The following is an 8,687-nucleotide window of genomic DNA, read 5'->3' as shown; positions in this document are numbered from 1 at the left end:
ATTGATAGAGTTTGCTACAGATGATGATCATATTGTGTAATAGATTCAAGAGCATCAATCCAATTCACCAAATCCAAGCAATTTGAATTATCACAGTTTGCTAAAAATGATGATCATATTGTAAAAGTGTAGTCAATGTCATTATAGGTAACTCAATCAAATTAATCCCTAAATTCATTAAGAACACAAAACAAATTGAAATATCATCCAATCAATCTATGATTTGATTCAAAATAGGAAATTAATCAACAACCTAATTTGTTTCAAATCCTAAATACATTAAAGATCATGAAAATCGAAAAAAGAATTGCATAAGAAGATGAAAATTCTCACAAAATTTGAAATACTTAACCAGAACTCAAATTCCACATTGTTTGGACTGGATCCTTAGACTGATTAGTTGTTTAGCCTTTCATACTGATCACCAGTTGAAGAACAATAAAATTCGATCAAGAAAAGGAAAGAAGTTGAAGAAAGAAAGAAAAATGAAGAACAATTGAGAGAAAAAGAGAGAATAGTTTGATCATAAAACTTGTACAAGAAGTTTCTAAATTTTGATTTGTACAAAATGATTCTGACGATCCAACTAACTAACTACACCAATATATATTGTGACTAATCAGAAGGGAAGGATGGGCCTTGATTAGGCACAACTAATCTCTCTAATCAAGGTAATTACACAATGCAAATGCCCAATTTCTACTACTAGAAAAGCTGGATTCTACATTGGTTATTTGAAGCATACTATATTGGTTTACGACCGCCGTCGTAGGAGACGTCGTAAAAAGGGGAAGTCTTTTCTACGACGGTCGAGAACGACCGTCTTAGAATGCTGAAACGATCGATGTAAAATGTTCGGCATTCTAAGACGTTCTTTAACACGTGACCGTCTTAGAATGGCTAGAATTCTACATCATTCGTCTCAGAACCGATGTAGAATGTTGAACATTCTAAGACGGTCTTTGACACGTGACCATCTTAGAATGGTTATCATTCTACATCGGTCATCTTAGAACCAATGTAGAATGTCTTTTTTTAAAGTTTGAGCTACTTTTTTTCTTTTTTACAGAACCTTGCTCCTTCTCAGTCTCACTGCCCTTCCTGTAAATGTCATATTTTTGTTTAGTTAACATAGACAGGCTACTTCAAAGTTCAAACAATCAAAGCAAGTCCAATATAGTCTTCTTAAACTGTAGACTTTTGTTTAGTTAACAAATACAAAAAATTGAGATTGGCAGAAGTAGGAACTTTATTTATTATCATAGAATTGTCCACAAGTTTAGTTCATAATGAATAAAATGCATATATAAAACAAAACAGTGGAATATCATCACATTTATTGCTGAACAGACAATAGAAATGGAAAAATGTCAAGAAGGTACCTGCCAATGTACAACTTTTTAATAATGTAAGCACTAAGTAGACCTGTGTACAAGGTGATGAAGATACATTAGACCAAAGCCACAAGTCTAAGCAACATTCACATTTTCAGGAGATTTCCCAACAGCAAATGATGGCTCCACATAAGCATCATCAATCTTACCATCACATGCTTCAAAGATGTTATTAGGAATGTTTGTATCATTGTCTAATAAGAATGCATTACAAAGTTACTAAAAGTAGTCCAGGTAGGAAGATATCAAGGGGGACATCTTAGAATGTATTTTCTAAAAAAATAAAAAAAAACATTATTTTTCACAAGAAAAGGCCACATTCTTGGACAGACTAAAGCTGTAGAAATGGGTAGTTGAGAAGCATACAAATATTTCTCCTGGCATTCAAAATAGTATAAAAACCCAAATTGCGTTATATATAGATTTAGGATTTCCCTGAATTCAATAAACGCTTAAAGCACGATCATAAATCATATTTTTTTGTTAACCATGTTTCATAATAGATAGATAAAAGCTTTAAGAAAATAGAAAAATAAAAACTAATTAACTTAAATAATGTAAACCCGTACGTACTAATTAAGAAAATAGAAAAATAAAAGTAATCTAAAATTAATGTAAACCCGTACGTACTAATTATGCCCACCACCAAAAGTTTCCTAGGCACTTGCAAATGCAATATCTATGAAACAATTAATGTATATGCGTACGCTGAGAAACAATTAACTTATCACCATTTGTCAAATCTCTTTTTTATTTTATTTTTTTTCAAAAAAAGAAGAGAAGCCTTAAGATTTTGAAATGTGTACATAAGGGACCAAGCTACAACTAATGTGTTAAAAATAAAAATAGTTATCAAACTATTTGACAGTAAGAAAAAGTTAAAAATAAAAAGGAGTCAATTAATGGGCTGCTTTAGCCAGCTGGGTCCATCAACTAAGAAGTAAAATATACAAAAATAATTAAAAAAAACACTGGGCCTTGTTTCTAAAATACGTATACTATTTAAAGATTATATTATTATATCAGTTTGAATTTTTTTATTTTGTCACTTTTTTTGGTGATTTTTATTGACTATGTATATTATATTTTCAGCCAAAAGTTTCACAGGCTATACATAAAAAAAGGTTTTTATAGAATAATGCTTTTTGTGTTGTTTTTTTCATTGCATGGACTCAAAGTGGGCTCAAACTTGTGAAACTTAGTTTCAATAGTTAGCTTTTGCAGTAAAGTACTTTGCCTTCGACGCATTCAAACCCCCCATGTGCCTAATTGGTACCATTCACCTTTAATTTCCTTGATCTATAGTTCTATGCTTTATAAAATAAGAAAGGAAGTTTCGCTAGTGCCTACAAATTTATGTACCCAAATGTCCATATTACTACTGTTTCCTTCACCAATTTTCATTTGTAACAAGAAATATGATAGAAGAATACAAGGAGTTAATTATACAATCATGTACAGATGCAAAAAAAATTCTACAGAAATATTTGGAACATGCAAAGTAGACCACTCCAGGGTAATCCCAACTTCGATTAAAACCAGGCAATAAATGAAAATCTACTTCACAGAAATATTCTACCAAATAACACCATCATCTATTCAAAACAAATAGTGGCTGCAAAAGTGAAAAGCATTCTAAAGAATGCAGAATCATACCTGTGGTGCAACCAACCTTTGAGGAAGAAGTTCTTCATGGCATCTAGCATAGAACTCCCATGATAAGATCTGTGCATAATAACAAGAATTTCAGGAAAGGAATATAAAAATGATTCAAATAGAAAATATATTTAACTATAATAACAATTTTGTAACCTTCAAGTTTTGAGTGAATATGATGTGAAGTTGACCTTCACGAACAACATGAAGCGGCTCATATACACTCTCTTCAAGTCTTATTTCACGTGGCAAGTCCAGAAACAAAAGTTCACCAATTACTCCACTGCCAAATTTTATTTCATTAAGCCTAGGTAACACTTCATAAGTTGCCTCTGTAAACAAAATGCAAAATGGACATAGTATTAGATTACAAGATTTACATTGGAAATTTAAAGAAATAACATGCTAATTATCTAGCTTACAGGTACATCCAATGCAAAAATTGTGCATCTTTCACTATAGCACGATAAGAATCACTCAGTTATTTGACTTGCTTCTTATTGATCGCATTTAAGCTCAGTTTGTTGAATTTGTTCTATCTAATTTTCAAGTTTAAAATTAAGAATGTTGATGTAAGCTCCATTGGAGCTTGTAGGCCTAGAATCTTCTTCATCAATGGATTCCTTTGCTTCTTGGAAGATGAATAGCAGCGGAATAGTGAAGGAAGAAAGAGAGGAGATGCCACTTCAAGGAGAAGATGAGTCTAGAAGAAGCTCACCACCATAGGAGGCCATGGATAAGAGCTTGGAGGAAGAAGGAGATGAATGAAGGGAGAGGAAGAGAAGAGCACGAAATTTTGTGCTCTAAAAGAGCTCTGAAATTTGAAGTTTAATTTTCAAATGATCAAAGTTGAAAAAAATGCACACACATGACCTCTATTTATAGCCTAAGTGTCACACAAAAATGGAGAGAAATTTGAATTTCTATTCAAATTTCACTTGAATTTGAAATTGAATTTGTGAAGCCAAATTTTGGAGCCAAAATTTCACTAATTATGATTAGTGAATTTTAGGTATGGTTCAGCCCACTAATCCAAGATCAAGTCCAAGATTTTCCACTAAGTGTGCTTAGGTGTCATGAGGCATGTAATGCATAAAGGGCATGCACAAAGTATGACTATATGATGTGACAATGGGGTGTAGCAAGCAAATGCTCACCTCCCCGTCTAAAATTTAATTGGATTGGGCTTCTCCCAATTCAATTAAATTTATTTCTCAACACACACATCAAATATTCACTTAATGCATGTGAAATTACAAAGCTACCCGTAATACAAAAACTACTCTAGGTGCCCTAAAATACAAGGGCTGAAAAATCCTACATTTCTAGGATACCCTACCTACAATATGGAGCTGTAAATAAAAGGACCAAAAATAATGAAATCCTAATCCAATATGTACAAAGATAAGTGGGCTCATGCTTAGCCCATGGGCCCAAAATCTACCCTAAGGCTCATGAGAACCTTAGGGCCTTCTCTTGCATCTCTGGCCCAATCTTCTTAGAGTCTTCTATCCAATGCCCTTAGGGGGTAGGATTGCATCATTCCCTCCCCCTTGAAAAGGATTTGACCTCAAATCCATAGGTTCTTGAAACTCAAGGATTCTTTCCTCAATACTTGTAAAAAGAATAAAAACATATGTATTAGTGATGTTGGGTATGTTAGAGTAGGGTAAGGAAAACATAGTTTGTTAAGTCATGAGAGAACATAGTTCCTCATCAACTCAATGAGTGGTTCTACAAGTATAGAAAAATATGGGACAAACCTTTTGTAAAATTTTGTTAAGTCATTGAAGCCCCTAATTTCCCTTATACATGGTGGAGTAGGCCACTCAGGAATGACCTTTATTCTCTTAGGGTCCATGGGAAGCCCTTGATCACTATTTAAAAAGTTAAGGAAAGTAATGGAATAAAACATACCTTTTTCTTTATTTTCATGTTGATTATTCCTACAAAAAATCATGACAAACCTAAGGTGTCCCATATGAGCACCTAAGTTTGTATTGAAACAAAAAATAAGAACAAACCTACCTAATGAGTCCCTATGTACACAAATCATGAAGCTGTTGGGTGCATGAGTGGTTTTACAAAAGAGGGTTGCACCACTCAACACATTCATCATACCGCCTATCATAGGGATTTGGTGCCTCATAATACTTATTTTGGGCACTAACAAAGCACAAGGATTTAAGCTCTTATGAACCAAACCCTCATCCAACAACTCCTTTACTTGAGGAATAACCTCAAGCTCAAGAGATATGGCGGTGCTAAGGGATGTTTCCCTTGATAGGAGAAGGTAGAAAGATTGTTTAAGAAGGAGTTCTATTTTGATATCACATTTTGTTGCAAAATGATTTTCCTTCTTAACAATCTTCTTGGAGGAATCCTTTTCCTCTTTTTCCTTCCCCTTGGCCTTTGAAGACAAGGCCTAACTATCCTTCTTTTTCTTTTGGTTTTCTAGTTTTTCTTCCTTATCCCTCTTATCTTTCATAGTTAGTTGATCCTTGGCCACTTGTGAAGGTGTTTGAGGATGCAACACAAATTTAGTTCAAGATGGGTGAGGGTAATCTCATTAGTTAGGTCGTTGTAAATGATCTTTCTATCAACTTGTCATGGCCTTCCTAAAAGAATATGCCCTGCCTCCATGGGAACTATATCACAATTAACTTCATCCTTATATGTCCCAATGGAGAAAGGTACCTTCACTTGTTGGTTAACTATCATTTCCCCTTGTTCATTGAGCCATTGAAGTTTATAATAAGATTTTGGGTGAGGAATGATAGTGAGGTTCAACTTGGAAACTAATCTTGTGCTACAACAATTGCAAGAAGATCCACTATCCACAATGAGAGAACAAGTTTTATCTAAAATTTTGCATCTTTTATGAAAGATGTTCTCTCTTTGGGATTGAGATAGATCACAAGATTGACCTCCAAGGAGCCTTCTAACCATTAGGAGGTAACCTTCTTCATGGGGGTAGACTTCCTCACTAGACTCTTCACCCCTTACTTCATCTTTACTTCCACTAAAGGAAGGGGAAGAAGTAGTCTCCTTTTGACTACTATAAATGTCTTGACCCCTCATAATCATGGTTTTCTTTGGGGGGCATTGAGAGGCAATGTGACCTCTCCCAAGACATTTGAAGCATTTAATGTTGCTAGTCCTTTCTTGGGAACAAGTCTTAGGGGTGGATTTCTCTATGGTCTTACCCTTATCTTCCTTGGGTTTTGAAAGTGCAGCCCCCAAAATTCCTTGGGCTTGGTCCTTCCTTGGATAAGAGTGAAAGCCATAAGATTTTGAAGAAGATTTCTTTTAAGTTGTTGCTCCACTCTTATACAAAGTTGGACTAGCTCATCTGGGTCCCTATATGGAAGGAGTTCAACCTTATCCCTCACTTCCATATTAAGCCCACTAAGGAACCTAACTATGCTTGTTCTTTCCTCCTCCCTAAGTCCAGCTCTTAAAAGGAGTAGTTTCATTTGTTGTCTATAAGCTCTCTTTCATAGTAGGAGGGAATGTGCCTCTTCCTAAGGGCACTCTTAAGATCATTTCAATACTTTACCAGAGGATCCCCATGAATCCTTCGTTCCCTAATAAGGGAAGTCCACCAATAGAGGGCATACCCTTGAAAGCTAAGGGTAGCCAATGGAACTTTTCTCTCATCGCTAATATGATGGCAAACAAAGAGTTGTTCAACCTTCATTTCCCAATCTAAGTAGGCATCAACATTATCTTTTCCATGGAAATATGGGAGGCTAATGTTAACCTTTTGAGGCCTTCTTGTTGGATGGAGTGGCCTCAGAATAATTAAGAAGGGGGGGGGGGATGAATTAATTATTCCTAAACATTTACTAACTAAAAAATTACTCTTCTTAGGCTTTTACTAAATTGTTCAGAGAATGAGGAGTAGAAGAGAAACTTAACAGAAAGTAAAAGGGGAAATTAAATGCAAAGCGGAAAGTAAAAGAGTAGGGAAGAAGGAAACAAACACACAAGAGTTTTTATACTGGTTCGGCAATAACCCGTGCCTACATCCAGTCCCCAAGCGACCTGCGGTCCTTGAGATTTCTTTCAACCTTGTAAAAATCCTTTTACAAGCAAAGATCCACAAGGGATGTACCCTTCCTTGTTCTCTTTGAACCTAGTGGATGTACCCTTCACTAGAACTGATCCACAAGAGATGTACCCTCTCTTGTTCTCAGTCAAACCCAAGTAGATGTACCCTCTACTTGTACCCAAAGGATGTACCCTCCAATATGTTAAGACAAAGATCTCAGGCTGTTAAACCTTTGATACTTTGTGAATGGGGATACAAAAGAATTCTTAGGCGGTTAGTCCTTTGAACACTTTTGTATTAGGGAAAGGGAAGAATCAAAAAAATTCTCAGACTGTGTCGTTTTGAATTCTTTGACAAGGGAGAAGGGAGACACAAAAGAATTCAGGCGGTTAGTCCTTTGTTCTTTTGGAAAAGGGAGAAAAGAGACACAAAAAGAATTCAGGCGGTTAGTCCTTGGCGAATTCTTTTTGGCAAAGGGAGAAGAGATGAAAAAGATGAATAGCACAAGTTTTCAAGGTTTGGAAAAACCAGAAAACTTTGGAAAGCTTTTGGCACAAAGAAGAAGAAGAAGTTCAAAGAGATTCAAGGCTTGTAAAGGATTGTATAAGATTGATTGGAAAAGTATTCAAGATTGAAAGAATGAATTAATTGAAAATGCAAAACAAAGCCTTGCTTTTATAGACTCTTCATGTCTGATCAAGAAGACCTTTTAGAAGAGTTATAACTTTTTAGAAAAACTTAAAACCAATTTGAAAAAGTCAAAAACCTTTTGAAGAGTTACATCTTTTGATTTATTCAGAAACAATCATTGGTAATCGATTACCAAATAAGTGTAATCGATTACACAAAGCTTTTATGTGAAAGGTTGTGACTCTTCACCTTTGAATTCAAATTTCAACATTCAAAGGCACTGGTAATCGATTACCAAAACATTGTAATCGATTACAGCTTTTTGAAATTATTTGGAACGTTGCAAATTCAATTTGAAAGCTTTTTCAAAAAAAACATTTTGCTACTGGTAATCGATTACAACGATCTGGTAATCGATTACCAGAGAGTAAAAACTCTTTGGTAAACATGTTTTGAGAAAAACCATGTGCTATTCAATTTTTGAGAAAACCTTTTTCATACTTATCTTGATTAAGCCTTCTCTTGATTCTTGAATCTTGAGTCTTGAATCTTGATCTTGATTCTTGAGATCTTGAATCTTGAATCTGGATTCTTGACTCTAAACTTTCTTCTTGAGTCTTGAATTCTTCTTGATTCTTATCTTGAACTCTTGAACTGTTCTTGATTCACCTTTGATTCACTTGAGTTGTTCTTTGATTGATCTTTGAGCTTTTTGTCATCTCCTTTGTCATCATCTTTTGTTATCATCAAAACACCTTTGAATCACCTTTGATTCACCATGAAGCTTTGCTTCTACACTTCTATCCTTTTCTCTTCTTTGGGAATGATGTTTAGTATGTGAACTATGGCACCCTCTATAATAGTCGCTAAGTTCTTCACTTAAACTCTTGCAAGAGTCATGACTACTATAAGAGACATGTTTTTCTCTTTTCATTTCTTTCATTATTTTTCTT

At 34.8% G+C, this 8,687-nt stretch overlaps 1 long non-coding RNA gene across 1 annotated transcript; it reads right to left on the bottom strand.

Annotated features, from left to right (window-relative positions):
• Positions 1–580: 580 nt before the first annotated feature.
• On the bottom strand, positions 581–3,479 carry LOC121174195 (uncharacterized). The gene is made up of 4 exons (XR_005890066.1): positions 3,207–3,479; positions 3,051–3,119; positions 1,383–1,425; positions 581–1,101 (listed from the first exon to the last, which is right to left on the bottom strand). It is a non-coding gene; the product is annotated as an uncharacterized lncRNA (long non-coding RNA).
• Positions 3,480–8,687: the final 5,208 nt, after the last annotated feature.

The sequence above is a fragment of the Glycine max genome, chromosome 19, assembly GCF_000004515.6.
Source record: "Glycine max cultivar Williams 82 chromosome 19, Glycine_max_v4.0, whole genome shotgun sequence".
Taxonomy (NCBI): Eukaryota; Viridiplantae; Streptophyta; class Magnoliopsida; order Fabales; family Fabaceae; genus Glycine; species Glycine max.
The sequence above is the reverse complement of the archived record's forward strand: the minus strand, read 5'-3'. Positions and strand labels throughout refer to the sequence as shown.